Source organism: Gossypium raimondii, chromosome 12 (genome assembly GCF_025698545.1).
Source record: "Gossypium raimondii isolate GPD5lz chromosome 12, ASM2569854v1, whole genome shotgun sequence".
NCBI lineage: Eukaryota > Viridiplantae > Streptophyta > Magnoliopsida > Malvales > Malvaceae > Gossypium > Gossypium raimondii.
Genome location: NC_068576.1, coordinates 16,715,810 through 16,732,671, shown reverse-complemented (window position 1 = coordinate 16,732,671; position 16,862 = coordinate 16,715,810). Strand labels below are relative to the sequence as shown.

Genomic DNA, 16,862 nt, shown 5'->3' with positions numbered 1-16,862 from the left:
GGAGTATCTCTTTTTTAATAAATATCGTAAAATTTCTAAATAAAGTTTTTTTGAGATTTTAAAAATGTTGGATACTAACTCACTGGATATGACATTTTGCTACCTCGAATTAAGGATTAATAAAAATAAAGGCAATATTCGATATTTGGGAAATTGGTGAAATCGAACCCTAACTTACTGGGTTTTGATCATCTCATTTGACCTAAAGAATCGAATATCCTTCTCAAAATGTACAGGTTCTAAAAGTCAAACTTAATTTTGAGGATTTGAAATGTCGCACTCTAACTTACTGAGTATGACAAGCTATTTCTTTAAAATAAATGAGCCTTATCATCCAATTCATTTTATTCAAGATAAAAGGATCAAATTTTAAAATATTTTCAAAATTTTGACATTAAGACATTAAGCAATCAATTCGGTACCAATTTTGGGCGTCACGAGGGTGCTAACCCTTCCTCGTGTGTAACCGACTCCCGAACCTGTTTTCTCAAAATTCACAGACCTAAAATTATTTTCAAGGTGATCCGATCACACCTCAATAAAAGATTGGTGGCGACTCCCAAATTTTCATTTTTAATAAGTCGATAACTAAATTTTTTATTTTTCAAAAAGTGGTTTCGACAGAGTTCTTGTTGGTTAGTGATAGAAATTTGAAGTTAGAGACAAAAAGCTTCAATCAAGGTAACAAATGGTATTCTTATCATCTTTAAAGTGTTCATTTGAGATTTTAGTGCATGGATTTTAGTTTGAGTGATTTTTATGGAAATATTATATTTATGTATGTGTGAGGAAATAATGAGACAAGTAGGTAAAAAGATTCCAATTCCAAGCATAAGAAAATTTATATAGTGGATTAGAGAAGAAAAATGGGAACTTTAATGTGTTTTGGCTCATCCAAATGTATTTATGGATTTTGCAATCTTTCCTTAATAAATATATGATTTTGAGTTGAATAATTAGTGTGATAAATAATTTTACTGAAATGAGTGTATTAAAACTTGAGCCCATAGCTTAAATTGTTGAAATTGATAATAAATTAGATAGTGCTAATAATAAGTTGAATTTTGCTTATCTCAAGTGAAAATGTGTTAAGAAAGTGTTGTGTGAACTTTGAGGTCCTAGTATAAAAAGAAAAGTGTTTTCAAATGATGAAATATTATTAAAGACCATAAATGAGTAAAATATAGTGATTCGATATAGAAAATTGATTTAGTGATAAAAGTGAAAAATAAGATAATAAAGAGGAAAAATATATTTCATAATATTATAAGATGAATATCATAAAGTAATCATAAAGTGTGTGACCAAATGATGGAATATGTGAAGAGACACACTAGAAATTGCCAAATATTGGGTAAGTGAAAATAAATATTAAATATGTGGGTCTGTGTGTGGGTGAAAGTTAAATGGTGATATGGTTCACCTAAGTGATAAGTGAAATGAGTTTTTCCATGGGAAAAATATTATAAAAAAGTGTTAATATATAAAAAGTTTTGTCATATGCATGAATATATGAAATTCTATTTCTGATTTGAAATGTTAAGTGATTGAATCATAAAAAGTGAAATGCCCTAGTAGACTTAGTGAAATAATTAAGGTACAATTGACATACTAGTATAGATTAGTGTGCACACTAAGTGATTGAAGAGAATGGTTAGTGTGAAGACAATAAAACTTGCCTCATTGAATGGCATGTAAGTGCGTAATGAAAGAGCTAAGTGTTGTTAGGTATGGTTGGATGAACTTTTAGTGCGAATCAATGTATGGTGTTTACTGAGAATCTCGAATTTCTAAATCTTATTTTAGTAGAGTTAGTTAAGGGTAACTGTTTCAAATTGTGATAATAAGGCATGTTAATGAATATTTTTAATGACATGGCAATTTCCCTTAACATTGAACTATTATGTGTATAAGAAGAAAATAGGAATTGTAAGATGAAAATATAAGCATAGTGTAATAAAAGAGTGGATAAGTGGTTAATTTAATGATTACAATAATAAATGTAATGAGTGAATGCTCCTTCTATGAAAAAGAGCGTAATAAGTGGAAATCATCTCGGTAGTCTAAAGTGAAATATATGAAAGAATCATTCTTGAGTGGATTAAGTCTTAGGGATACATCAATGAAATATTAAATTAAAATCCTTATTATTTAAGTGGTACAATTGAAATTAAGTTTAATATCCATAAAAGGCTCTATATTAAAAAGGGAATAAGGTAAACTAGGAAATTCCATGTGTACTTAATAAGATCATCGAGCTTATGTGTTAATTGTTTAATTGCATAGGTTAAATTCAAGTGGGAGGAAGTGCTCATGTGTAAATCAATGGATCACATCATATCTTGAGGGAGAAATTTATGTATTTTCCTTTTGATTTCTATTTGAGAAACTTGCCATGAATGTGCATAGGTTATGTGTACAAATAATGAGCAATGTATAAGGTGTTTCATTAATTTCTCATTCAAAAATGTGTCTTGAGTTGTTACATGAACATTGTGGTTTGAGGTTATGGTCTTAAAAATAAAGGTTTTAAAGTGTGTTTGATACTTAAAATTGTTTGGTTATGAGGGGACTTAGTGTGCTGATGTTTGGGGTTGTTTTTAAGTGTTTTTAAACAAGTATCTAGCCTTTAAGTATCTATACATGAAAGTTAGTAGCTAAATTGCTACAATTTTAAGAGGAAGTATCATTACATAGGGAATCTATACCTACAACAATGTGTTTTGATGTCCTAAAATGACTCTGAATAATGTCCAACCATTCTCATTTCTTAATAAGACTTTGGGAAGGGTCTAAAAAGATTTGTAAGACCTCTAAAATGTACGCAAAATTATTCAAACTGAATAAATGAACTTTTTTAAGAAACATCTTTACTTTCCTATCACCGAAAGTGTAACTTTTTGAAGCTATTGAAGCACCTGAAAGTTTAACATGATCAAGTATTTAGAAAATTATTCAAAATGATTTTAACATGTGCTTTAACCCTTATAAGTGTTCTCAGTTGTTTAGAGATGATGTTAGTAAATTATTTTAAATAATGATTTTGATAATAGAAATTTTGATTAAGCCATGAGTTTCTCAATTGGACATATGTTATTCATAATGTTTATCGAATTTGGTAAGTGATATTACATATAGCTTAAAATTGAGCATAAATTATTTCAAAATTTGTCTTTGGTTCTTCAAGTTCATGTTGTAACACACCTAACTCGTCTTCGTCACTGGATTAGGGTTACAGAGTATTACATTACAATTAGAAACATTTAAATATCATAACATTGAATAATTAAAAAATATCATAAACCATTCATTCTCATACATTTTGTTCTTAAATCGAGCCTTTGAGGCCATAAATATAGGTTGGAAGCAATTCAAGACTAATTTGAAACAAACCGAAAAGTTTAGGAAAAAGTTACAAAAATTAAGAAATAAGGGTCACATGGCCATGTGACATAGCCCCAAGTCGTGTAACTTTCAAACAAGGGACACACGGCCGTGTCACATGCCCGTGTAACTCTTTGAGTTGCCCCCCACGCTCGTGTGCTAGACCGTGTACTAGGCTATGTAACTCAGTGACTTGGAACCTTAAGAAATCTCAAATGACACACGACCGTATGGCCAGGCCGTGTGCCTCACAGGGCTGTGTGACTGCCCGTGCCCCAAGCCGTGTAAAGCTCAAAATTCACTTGAAATCAAGCCATTCCATAACCTAACCATGCATAAACATTCAATCCAATTGTGAACACTTTCAAAGGACCTAAACACCATTCAAAATTGCATAAACATGGCATTTCAAGCATCCTAAATTACCTAACCAATATGCCATTCAAAGGCACCGCAAATATACCAAAACCTAGGATGCTAAAACAAGCCAACATTACCTTATTTCAAGAATTATAACCTAGTTCAATTAGTTACCAAAACATACCACAAATTCATCATTCTCAAACCATTCTAAACATGTAACATCCCAAAAATCAGGGGTTAGTAGAATCGGGTTTGTGAATCGAGTGAGTGTGGTCATGCACTAATTTTTGATATTATCTATGCATTTTTAAGAATAAAATGAGGTTTTGGTTTGTTGGATAAGTGTTAGTGAAATGTTCCTTGAAACCCAAGTTCAAATCCCTTCTCTCTCACCATTTTTATTATTTTGCAAATTTTGCCTTAAACCCTAGTATGTGACATGCCTTATGTTTAATATATATATTGTAAAATTACTTCAAGAATGAGGAAAAATCCTAATGGTTAAAAGAAATATGAGAAATCGTGGAAATTAAATGAGGTACCAAGTTCGAATCATTTCCTTTAGAAAATAATTAAATTTTGCAAATTCCCTTGTTGTTTTTAATGTGTGTGTCCTTTAACCCTAAGTATAAATACAAATTTTTATTGTATTTTCAGAGTTTAATTCAACTTTTCCCTAGCCTAGACGTTCACCGTCTTCCTCTCTTCTTTCTTTTCAATTTTCTTTTTTTCTCTAATTGTTGTAGTCACCTACACCTCCTATTTTACCATCTCTTTCTTCTTCTTTTTGCATCAAGATTGTGCACCATATTTTTTACTCTATTGTTGCAATTTATCCTCATCTAAATCACCCCCAAATCTAAAATCTTGAATGCCAAGATCGATCCTTAATATTGCCAAGAAAGTTTCATTACCGTTTCTTTCAACTAGCTTGGGTAAGATCTCTTTTCTCTTCAATTTTTTGATTAATCTTGTCAATTAAAAAAAAATTCTAGCTCTATAATTTGGGGGATTTTAAATGATTTCAAAATTCTTTTTTCCAGATTTTAATGAGATCTCAAACCAATTTAAAATTCAGCCTCAATTTTGGCGACCATGGTTGGTGGTGCGTGCACCTGTGTGCAAGAAAGGGGGCTGCTTTGTTTTTGGGTCTTGCCCATATTTTTCCAGCATTAAATTGTGTTCTTTACTCCTTATAATCATTGTTTAATCATATTTTAATTAGGGAGAGACGTTCTTGATCAATTAGCCAATCGGATCCCACAAATCGTGAAGCGTAAGTGCAATTAAGGATAACTAGTTTGTTATATCGACATAGTTGTTGGGTAAAGATTATGAATTGATTAGATGAAGGAATTTAATAATTAATTAGCTACTTATTTTCCAGTATATTATTGAATTAGGTGTAGATCCAAATTCCCTAAATCATCTGTAAAGGAGAAGAACGATCGTATGTACAGTTCACATAGATATAGTGTAAGGAATCTAACTAGTTTGGATTCGTAAAATAATTATAATTTCAACAATTGTTTTGAACTCACAAGTGGATGTTTGGGGGCTGGTTTAATGGTAAATTGATTGGATTTATACTGAATTTTTGTTTAGGCTCGTTTAAGGATTTATTAAGGAAAATTGAAAGATTCGCTAGTGTGTTGCGATGAAGCGAAAAATAAGGTGTGGGTCCTAAAATCGTAAAGTTCTTTGAAAATGTTAAATATCATGTTATATTTGATAAATTAGCTTGCTGATTGGATTTTCTTAATAGTCAAATTATTGATTTTGTGAGTGGCTGAACCGATATGTTTCGAGCCTTAAAGGATTTACATGTTGGCAAAATTGCTAGTTTGATAGTACGGATGTTTGGTTCATTTTGTAATTGCTTATTTAAGTTATGAGATATGAGAATGTTTGACTGAATGATATAATGTATTGAGATATTAAGCTTATGTATGATTTAAACGCATAAGATATCTATTATATTGTGCACTGAAAAGGGTGCTATTTATGCATAATGAAAATCTGTTAAATTAAGCTTTATTTGATAAAAGATTTTGATATAACAAATTAAAAGTGTTTTGAATATAAGCTGAATTTGAGAAAATAATTTTAAGCTTGAATTCTAAGAAATAAAATTGTTAATACTTACAATAAAATCTTAGAAAAATTTTGAAACAATGTTAAAAATCAAGTAAAATTATTTTTAACCAAGTCAAAATGATCCCAATTAAGTTAAAATCATTTAAACACATCAAAATGATTTTTTGACAAGTCAAAATTGCTCCAGGCAAAAAGGTATCGATACCATTTGGCCCAGTATCGATAATTTTTGAACATAATCGATACCCTTAGTAAAACCGAGACCAAAAAGGCATTCTGTCAAAAACCTAAAAATTATCGATACTATGATTTGAAGTATTGATAAAACCTAAAAATATAAATTATCGATACTCTTACTTAAAAACGATACCAAACTTGAATTTTGTTTCTCAAAAACACTACAAGGTATCAATCTGGTATCAATACCTCCTTCAAGAAGTATTGATAAAATATATTTGAAGTATTGATTTTTTTTCATTCCAACGGTCATTGAATCAACATTTATGATAAAAAAATATCGATCCCCTTTTTAAAGGTATCGATACTCGAAGTTGCAGGTGAAATAAATGCTCTGATTTTACATCTCTAACGGGCATATTTACTTCTCCAACATCCTCAACTGCTGGAAATCTATTAGTGGGTATAAATACCATCTTTTAATGTCCTACAATATCCAAGAAAAGTACTTCAAGCAAAAATCATCAATTAAACAATTTTAGAGCTTAAAATTTCTTACTCTTCTTACATACACTTGTGAGTCTTATCACTTTATTTTTGCTCAAGTGTATTTCATTGTATTTGTGATTTAATTTGCAAACAAATTTATCTTGTAAGAATTTTTTCTTTATTTGCTCATTTGTATCTCTTTGAGAGGTTTTGAAACTTAAGATTTGGGGTAAAAATCTTAAAGAGTTGTAAGGTTAAACCTTGTCCTCAAAGGCTAATCAAATTAGTGAATTTATGAAAAATCCTTAGTGGAGTAGGTAATTGGGGCCGAACTACTCTAAATTATTTGTGTTCTTTATTTCTTTCCTGCCTTTTGCTTTCACCAAAATTTTAAAAGGCCAATTGACCCCCCTTTTGGCATTTTTTGATTTTATTCACCGAACTTTCAATTGGTATTAGAGCTAGATCTCTAGAGATGGTTTTACCACAAAGAGAGAAGATTCTCAAGGTTTTCTTGTTAGAAGCTCAAGTAAAAAATTCTCCTACATGGCATCGGAGCAAAATTCCACTATATTGGGAGAATGACATTCCACCGTGAGGCCTTCTCTATTCAATGGCACTAACTACTCATATTGGAGAACAAGAATGAAGTTATTCATTCAAGCCAACGACTATGAAGTGTGGAGGATAGTTACTAATAGGCCATCTATCCCAATAAAGAGGGTCGAAGGTGTTGTTGTCCCAAAGGAAGAGAATGAATGGGATGAAAATGACATCAAGAAGGTGAAATTAAATGCAAAGGCTATGCAAACTCTATTTTGTGCTCTTTTTCCCAATGAGTGCAATAGAGTCTCCTTATGTGATAATGCAAAAGAAATATGGGACAAGCTTGAAGTCACCCATGAAGGGATAATTAGAGTCAAGGAGTCCAAGATAAGTCTTATCACCCTTGATTATGAATTGTTTAAAGCAAAAACAGAAGAAGGAATCAGGAAAATGTTCGATTGCTTCACTCATATCATCAATGGTCTCAAAGCTCTTGGGAAGACATATACCAACAAGGAGATGGTGAAGAAGATGTTGAATAGTCTCCCAACATCTTGGGAACCTAAAGTGAAAGCAACAGAAGAGTCAAAGGATCTCAACTCACTTTCCCTTGATGAGCTCATTGGTTCTTTGTTGACATTTGAGTTGAAGATCAACTACAATGTAAAGGAAATCAAAGAAGTTCCAAAGAAGGTGAGATTTGCTTAGAAATAAAAAACTTGTGAGAAGAATGAAGACTCTAGCAATGATGATGATGATGAAGAAATGACAATGTTTGCAAAAAGATTCAAGAGGTTCATGAGGTCTAACAAAGGAAGACAATTCCAAAAGAAAGAAGAAATTAAGAATAAATTTACTAAAGAGAAGGACCCTATCATATGCTATGAGTGCAAGAAGACGGGACACATCAAATTTGAGTGTCCTCAATAGAAGAAAAGAGGGTTAAGCAAACAAAATCTTAAGGCTCGTATTGCTACTTAGAGTGACAAAGATTCATCGGACAATGAAGATCAAGAAGCAGCAAATCTTTGCCTTATGGCCATTGATGATATTAAGGTAACTTCTAACTCGTCTACTTTAAATGATTATTCTTTTGATGAGTTGCAAGATGCCTATGATGAATTAGGTTTAGAATTTGAAACCCTGATGTCAAAACATAAGAAAAATGTTTCAAAATTGAAAATTGAAAATTGAAAATGACTTACTTTCTAAAACCAATCATGACCTTGAGGAGAAAGTAAATAAAATGCAAGAAATTATTAATGACTTTGAAAATAAAAATTTAGACTTATAGGACATAGGATAGAAAATATATATATGATGCATTTAGATTATATGCATAACTCTAACTTATGTCTTATTGCTAAAAATAGAAATAGCTATTTGTTATGGTATAGAAAACTAGGACATGCTAGCATGAGCATATTGCATAAATTAGTTAAAAATGACTTAGTAAGAGGATTACCCAAAATTGAGTTTGATGTGAGTAATGTTTGTGATGCTTGTATTAAGGGTAAACATAAAAGAGTTTCTTTTAAACCTATTAATGATGTATCAACTAGTAGTGTTCTTCAACTAATTCACATAGACTTGATTGGTCCAATTAGGAGATCTAGCTTGGATGGTAAACAATATACTTTTGTGTTTTTTGATGACTATTCTAGATTTACTTGGGTTCTTTTCTTAAGTACTAAAGATGAAGCTTTAGAAAAAGTCATCACATTTTCAAAAATGAACCAAAATGAAACAGGTTACTCTATCACTATTATTAGAAGTGAACATGGAACTGAATTTCAAAATCTTGGTTTTGAAAATTTTTGCAACTCAAATGGAATTATCCATAATTTTTCTGCACTGAGAACCCCTCAACAAAATAGAGTTGTTGAGAGGAAAAATAGAACTTTAGAAGAAATGGCTAGAACCATGCTTTGTGAAAATAATTTACCAAAATATTTTTGGGCGAAAGCAACAAACACGACTTGCTATGTAATTAATAGACTAATGATTAGGCCTATTTTAAAGAAAACTCCATATGAACTTTTGAAAAATAAAAAGCCTAACATTAGCTATTTTTATCTTTTTGGATACAAGTGTTTTGTCTTAAAAAATGAGAAAGATAATCTTGGAAATTTTGATGCAAGAAGTGTTGAAGGTATTTTTCTTGGTTATTCTTTAAATTCTAAAGCTTCTCGAATCTTTAACAAAAGAACTTTAGTAGTAGAAGAGGCTATACATGTTATCTTTGATGACTTTAATCTTCCTTCTAGAAAGGATTTTTGTGTTAATAATGATGATGCAGAATTTTTTAATAAAGAGGATCAATCATCAAATGACAAAATTCAAGAGCAAATACAAGATACTCTAGAAGAATTTTCAATTGAGGAAAGAGAAATAAGTCATCCAAGAGAGTTCAAATATGTGAAGGATGGTATGATTCTGGGAGATCCTTCCCAAGGGATAATCACTAGATCTTCTCTTAGAAATACTTGTAAGTATGTTGCATTTATTTCATGCATTGAGCCTAAACATATCAAAGAAGCATTAAATGATGAATATTGGATATTGGCTATGCAAGAAGAGCTAAATCAATTTAAGATAAGTGAAGTTTGGACCCTAGTTGATAGACCTAGTGATAAATCTACTATGGGTACTAAATGGGTTTTTAGGAACAAACTAGATGAGAATGGTAACATAGTGAGGAACAAGGCTAGACTTGTTGCTCAAGGTTACACTCAAGAGGAAGGAATAGATTATGATGAAACATATGCTCCCGTAGCTAGGATGGAAGCCATTATAATGTTGTTAGCTTTTGCATGCTTTAACAATTTTAAATTAAATCAAATGGATGTAAAAAGAACTTTTCTAAATGGTTTTATAAATGAAGAAGTGTATGTTGAACAACCACCCAGTTTTGAAGATCCAAAATTTCCAAACCATGTTTTCAAACTTTGAAAAGCTTTATATGGTTTGAAACAAACTCCTAGAGCTTGGTATGAAAAATTATCAAATTTTCTTATTGAAAAAGATTTTTGTAAAGGGAAGGTTGATACAACACTTTTTCTTAAAAGAAAAGACAAAGATTTATTAGTAGTTCAAATCTATGTTGATGATATTATTTTTGGTTCTACTAATAATATTCTTTGTCAAGAATTTTCTAAGCTAATGCAAGGTGAGTTTGAGATGAGCATGATGGGAGAACTAAATTTATTCGTGGGTCTCCAAATCAAGCAAAGAAAGGATGGTACCTTTATCAATCAAGCTAAATACACAAGGGACATGCTCAAAAAGTTTGGGATGGACACTCTCAAACCATAAGTTACTCCAATGAGCTCATCTACAAAGCTTGACAAAGATGAGAAAGATAAATGTGTTGATTTAAAATTATATAGGTCAATGATTGGTTCTTTGTTTATCTTATCGCAAGTAGACCCGACATTATGTCTAGTGTATGCTTGTGTGCTAGACATCAATCTTGTCCTAAGGAATCACATTTACAAGCAATTAAGAGAATCTTTAGATACCTTAGAGATACTCAAAATTTAGGTCTTTGGTACTCTAGAGACTCATCCTTTAGCTTGCATGCTTACTCGTATGTGAATTTTGGAGGTTGCAAATTAGATAGGAAAAACACCTCTGGTACTTGTCAATTTCTAGGCAACATGCTAATTTCATGGTTTTTAAAGAAAAAAATAGTGTTGCATTGTCCACCACTGAAGTGGAATATATTTCTGCCGGTAGTTGTTGTGCTCAAATTTTATGGATGAAATAACAACTTAAGGACTATGGAATTGATATAGATATCGTTTCTTTCAAGTGTGACAGTAGTGCTATTTGTCTTACTAAAAATCTCATCTAACATTCTAAAACTAAACACATTGAAATTAGACATCATTTATTAGAGATCATGTCCAAAAGGATGAAATAGTTCTAGAGTATATTGACACCTTAAACCAATTAGCTGACATTTTCACAAAACCATTAGACAAAGAAAGATTTTGGACACTTAGGGGAGAACTAGGTTTAACAACCTTCTTGTACCATATTTGATTATTTTATTGCTACAAGCTTATTGAGCATGGATTTCATGGCTTTTATATGCAAAAAGGTAGGGGAAGTTCCCGGTGAAAATTTGTTCTATTTCTATCACATTTCCTTTCACATTTTAGAGTAATGGTATTAACTTAGTCATTTTTTTACATATTCTTGCTTCATGCATTTCACTCACATTACATATCTTTATGCATATGAAATGTTTAAGAACTATTTTGGTGTCATTTTAGGACACTTGAGAAACAATAAAACCTAAAATTCTTGCTTTTGTCGTTTTACTAAACTTAGAAAATAGAATGTTAATTTGGTATTGATACTCGTGTAAAAATATCGATACCACGGGGCTTTTAAAGGTGTTGCAGCTATTTTTAAACATAAAGAACCCTAAGATTGCTTTTCCCTCCACTGAAAAATCTTTTATTCTCCTCTCAAATTTTTTTCAAATTTCTTCATTTTTTCCTCAAATCTTGGTTCCACTACAGGAAAATAGACTTTTAGCGGCGCTTTTTTAGACTTTTAGCGGCGCTTTAACAAGCACCACAAAAAGTGCCGCTATAGACGTCGCTAAGTTTAGCAGCGTTTATGTGAAAAAAACGTCGCTAAAGATGATGACCTTTAGCAGCGCTTATACCACAAACGCCACTAAAAATCATGACATTTAGCGACGCTTCTACCACAAACGCCACTATAAAAAATTGACTTTTAGCGATGCTTTTTCACAAACGCTGCTAAAACATGACTTAAAAATATTTTAATTAAATAATATTTATTTCTATCATAAATATTATATTATGTTTTGTTTTTAAAATTTAAACTTTAAACTATATACTTTTAAGGATAAAAAATATTAATTAAATTAAAATTTCTATTAAAATTTTACTTTAAAGCTAAATATAAAAATTAATGAATCTAAATTTAGAATTAAAATATTATGTTTAAATAAATGAGCAATCTACCTCGCAGCTCATCTGATCTATATTAACTCGGATAAATATAAAAGAAGCTACAAAACACGTAATAATTAACAATCATGGTTAAAGAAGCTAGTACACAAGATAGCTAAAAAACCCTGTTTTTATAACATCAAATTCAAGTTCCGACTAAGATAAACGACCATGGAATGCAACATTAAATAACACTCTACTTGAAGAAGTGCTAAGCCTTGGCTTTTCTAGCTTGAAGAGATTGAATCATCTACAACACCTTCAATATCTAAAGGATGCAAAACCAAATGATCAGATAAACCAACAAACTTGGTAAACAACAGAGATGTTAAAAATAAAAATTATATATAGCCATTAAGGCTCAAAAAATATATATTACAAACAATTATGAGCAGCTTTAGTAGCAGGTTGAACCATACTAACAAACAATCTCAATCATAGCTCTTCCATGTGTCTCAAATAGGCATTCTTTCTAATGATTGTCTAAACTATTCAATTTTTTAACAAAGAACAATAGTATTAATTTGCAAAAAGCAGAATTGAGATTGATTACATAAACCAATAAAAATAAAAAAACAATCATAAATGCGTCAGTAGAAAACAATCATAAATCTGGCTGATAACCAAATTATAGCAATTGCATTAAGACTAAATTAAGCATAAGTAGTGCCAAGCTAACAAAAATAGATCGAACTCTTCAAAACAAAGAAGGATATATTATTCCTGAAATTACTACAAAAAGTTTGACTTACTTTGCAGTTCATGTAAGTTAGACAACCATGGCTAGAAAGCAGTATGGCTGATTGATCCAGTATGCCATTTCTCATGTAAGTTATCGCCATGCATTAGAGCTATTAAAAGAAGATACATTCTATATTAAAATTACATAAGAAAATTGTTTACGGTATCAATTGAAGGTTGATCCAAAAAACATCCCTTAACTAATAAAATCTTATTTGATAAGGGCAGATAAAGACAAGAAAGCTATTCATTAATGAAAGCAAAAAGTATAACTGTCCTCCATAAGTTTTGTGACCGCATTTACTATAGTTCCTTAATCTTAAAGATATTTCAAAAGACAACAATTTCGCAAAAAAGGGTACAATATTTAATATAAATGCATACCTTTAAAGGATTGAAAGCTTCCAATTTGATTCCAACTTAAATCGAGTTTCTTCAAATTTGTTAAATTGCTCAATCCTATACATATCCACGTCCAATTCAAAAAGTCATTATGTTAATAATTTTAATTCCTACTTAAAATTTTAATGAAATAAAAATGAAAAAAAGTAAATCTAAGACTTAAAGTGAAGATGAAAAATCTTAAAACGTGAAATGTGAATGTTCAAATTTGAAACAATTATAAAGAAAATTATAGCTTTAGTACCTTCAATATCTAATGAGACTTGCAAATGGAGAATTTTCACTTCAGGAAATAACTATCGCCTATGGTCACCAAATCTTGCTAGTATAACCAATGAGTTTTTACCTCTATTAGATCCCCAAGTGAACACTTCCCCGACCTCCGTAGCAACTACAGTGTGATGTTTCGCTGCAGCAATTGCTTTCACCTGACGAGCCCCCAAACCAAAAGTCACTTGGCGGGGAGTGATAACTGCAGCTTGACCACTGAAAAGTATAAAGGATAAAATAATACATTCATGGTTGTTGACTCACATCATCCTGTATATCCAAAATAAAAATAAAAACAGAACTGTTTCAAAATTTTAAAATTTTCAATATGGTATTCCAGAAAAAAAGCAAATTAAAAAAAAAAACATGATGTAAAATTTAAACTAACAGAATTCAACATCTAAAGATCCCAACAAAGTAAAGATGGTAGCGGGTACCTGAATCAAGCCCACTTTCGAAAACCTTCAACACAGGCCCAGAAAGGAGATCTATAGGTGTTCTACAGTTTGAATCTTCCAATGTAGTAGAAGCACCAGACTGAAGGAGAACACTAGCTACAGCAAGATGACCAAAATGCAGAGCTCTATGAAGGCTACTCCATCCGGATTCTCCATCCTGAAACATACATTCTGAAGTGTAATTTGAAAGAGGATTGAGCATAATTGGACCATCATAGATCTCTATAACTTCTAAAGCAAGGTACTCGACAGGCATCTATTATGAACCAGGACACATTCAGATCAACTAAACAATAAGAAGAATAACACACCTTAGCATCAGGATCAGCACCAGCAGCTAGAAGCCTCTGAATAATGGGAAGGTGGTTTCTCCAAGTTGCAATGTGAAGAGAAGTCAGGCCAAACCTGTTCCTACAGTTTACGGTACCAGCAGTCTTCTTCAATAGCGTCAATGCTGATTCTACATCAGGCAAGGACCCGTCTCGCACAGCAAGCCACAAATCTTTATGTGATTCACTAGGTGAGACTTTTTGCACGGCTTTTGGGGGGTTCTGTTTCTGTCCTTGAGGTCAAGTTAACATCTCCACTACTTTGTATGTCAAGAGAACAGTCTATAAATAGTATTTTTATCGAAAAAAATAAAATTGAGAAGTCACTGAAACTGTAAAATCAGTTATATTCAATCTCAAATATTGATCAGTTATATTCATGATATGATAAAATCAAATCACATACTGCAACAACTTTTCCTTCAACATAAATTTATTTTAAACTAAACAAGAAAAGTGTAAAATCAGTCTACCTTGAATATGAAGCAGTTTTCCTCCCAACTGATTGCCACTCAGACTTAAAGTCTTCAAAGATGAAAGATTTCTCATATGTAAAAAAATGCTATTCTTTAAAGAATTTCCTCTTGAATTAAGACTTTCCAATTTAGTGAGCCTTGAAAGCCACTGAAAACCTGATTTATTTACTATGGAATTAGTTACTGCAAAACATAAAAAAAAAAAAAAAACTCCATTGTTTAGTTAATTTGAGTAAGTACTTGTTTGTTTGTTTCTTTTTCCTCTCAACCATATGAAAAAATAGTAAACCAAAAACTAAGTTACAGGGAATAAAACAATGGAAAACCACTGTCAAACTACCCAATACAAATAAAAACTATGTCAAACTACCCAATACAAATAAAAACTAACACCAGACTAAACTTAATTTACCTCTTGGATGACTTGATCTTTCAAATCGGTTGAATGAAAGATCCAAACATCGGAGAGATGAAAGCTCACTCAAAGATAACAAAATGCTATCATTCAAGTAATTGTAACTTAAGTCAAGAATCTCCATATTACTCAATGTGGATGATAGCTTTCCAAAACCTGTAGGAGTGTTCTTTTAAATATATACACAAACAGTTAGTGACCTTTCTTCAATAAAATAAAATAAATTAGAAGTAACTGCAAATTAACAAGGGTGAGAATCGTGTAATAATAAAAGATGTAACTGAGGGAAAATTAAAGGCACGACCTTCATTTTCAATGCAACCAGCTATGGCATTATCTGACAACTCATGCTGAAGTAAATTAAATTGAACTCCATTTGTATAAACTACATCAACTGCTATTTCAGATTTATTAATGTTAACTTACCTAAATCCCATACTTGAAGCTTGATGTTGTTGTATTGTACAGCCTCTACATTAAACCCAATCGCTGCAAAAAAAGAGTTCAAAAAAATGGCGCATCGAAGCTGTCAGTCATTTAGAAAAAAAAATGAAAACCCAAAACAAGAATGATAAAGAAGAATTGAGAGAGTAGCCGGCAAAGGCAAACCTACTTGGAATTGTAGAGACTACCTCACCCATCTGAAGCCGATCTGTTGGAAGATGATCAAAATTATAATTAAAAATATATATGGAATAAATAACACCCAAAATTAGAAGATAAAGAGGAAAAATGGAAAAGAAATAAAAGCGATAGGCTTGTTTAGGAAAGATCGAAAGGTTACAGAGAATAGTAGTTTTGCCAGCATTGTCAACACCCAGTATGAGAATTCGAGCTTCTCTGTTACCGAACAGAGAGGAGAACTGTTGTCAACCCAGCCGAGATAAAAGAGCCACAATCATAAGAACCATCTGGCAACAAAAACCCTAAACCACTTTTTTTTTTCAAAAATATAATGCGGTCGATGAACTATGCTCAGATGTGCGTTTGAGATCTGAGTAATGAACACAACAAGATGAAACAGACACACAAATAAACAAACAAAATAATAATATTAAGGCTTAGTTTGGATGGGCGGTATGTTTAGCTCCAGTGAGATTAAAAATAGCGGTGGCGGTGAGATTAATTACTGTAGCGGTGAGATTGGATACTGTAACGGTGATATTAGAAACAATGGTGGAGTGTGTTTTTGGATTCAAACGCAGCTGTAGCGGTGAGGTGAAAATAGAAAATGACTTTTAAGGACATTAGATTAAAAATGATATATAATAGAAGTTTTTAAAATTATTTAACAATTACAAAATTAATAAATTATTAAAAATTATTACAATTATATTTATTTTTAATAATAAATAATTAAAAATGAATTAAAACTAGAGAAAAATTCAAAAATTTATTTTATTTAATATTTCAAAATTAATCATATATTTAATTATAGGGGCTCAATTCATTATTGAAAGATTATTGAAATTATTGAGCCTTTAGAAAAATAAAACATTATTGAAAGATAAAATAATAAAGCAACTCTAGAATAAGGGTCTTAATGCATGTTATTTCAACTGTTTGTCATCAGTAACTCAATGCAAGACATTGCTAGCACCAAATAACTTTAAAACTAAAACCAATCGTTGGCTAGTAACTGAAATAGCATATGGCCACCATGTAGAACGTGCCATGTCGAGCCTTGAGCTGGTCATCAATGCTAAAGGGAAGAGTTAAGA

General features: G+C 31.3%; 1 long non-coding RNA gene across 10 annotated transcripts; it reads right to left on the bottom strand.

Annotated features, from left to right (window-relative positions):
* Nucleotides 1-12,020: 12,020 nt before the first annotated feature.
* On the bottom strand, nt 12,021-16,181 carry LOC105763432 (uncharacterized). Of its 10 annotated transcripts, none has more exons than XR_008191804.1 (9): nt 15,926-16,180; nt 15,755-15,793; nt 14,724-15,630; nt 14,233-14,532; nt 13,901-14,078; nt 13,438-13,679; nt 13,176-13,250; nt 12,803-12,901; nt 12,021-12,318 (listed from the first exon to the last, which is right to left on the bottom strand). It is a non-coding gene; the product is annotated as an uncharacterized LOC105763432 (long non-coding RNA). The 10 variants fall into 10 exon arrangements; XR_008191805.1 differs by having other exon boundaries at nt 14,233-14,510; XR_008191802.1 differs by having other exon boundaries at nt 14,233-15,297; nt 15,446-15,630.
* Between the last annotated feature and the right edge of the window lie 681 nt (nt 16,182-16,862).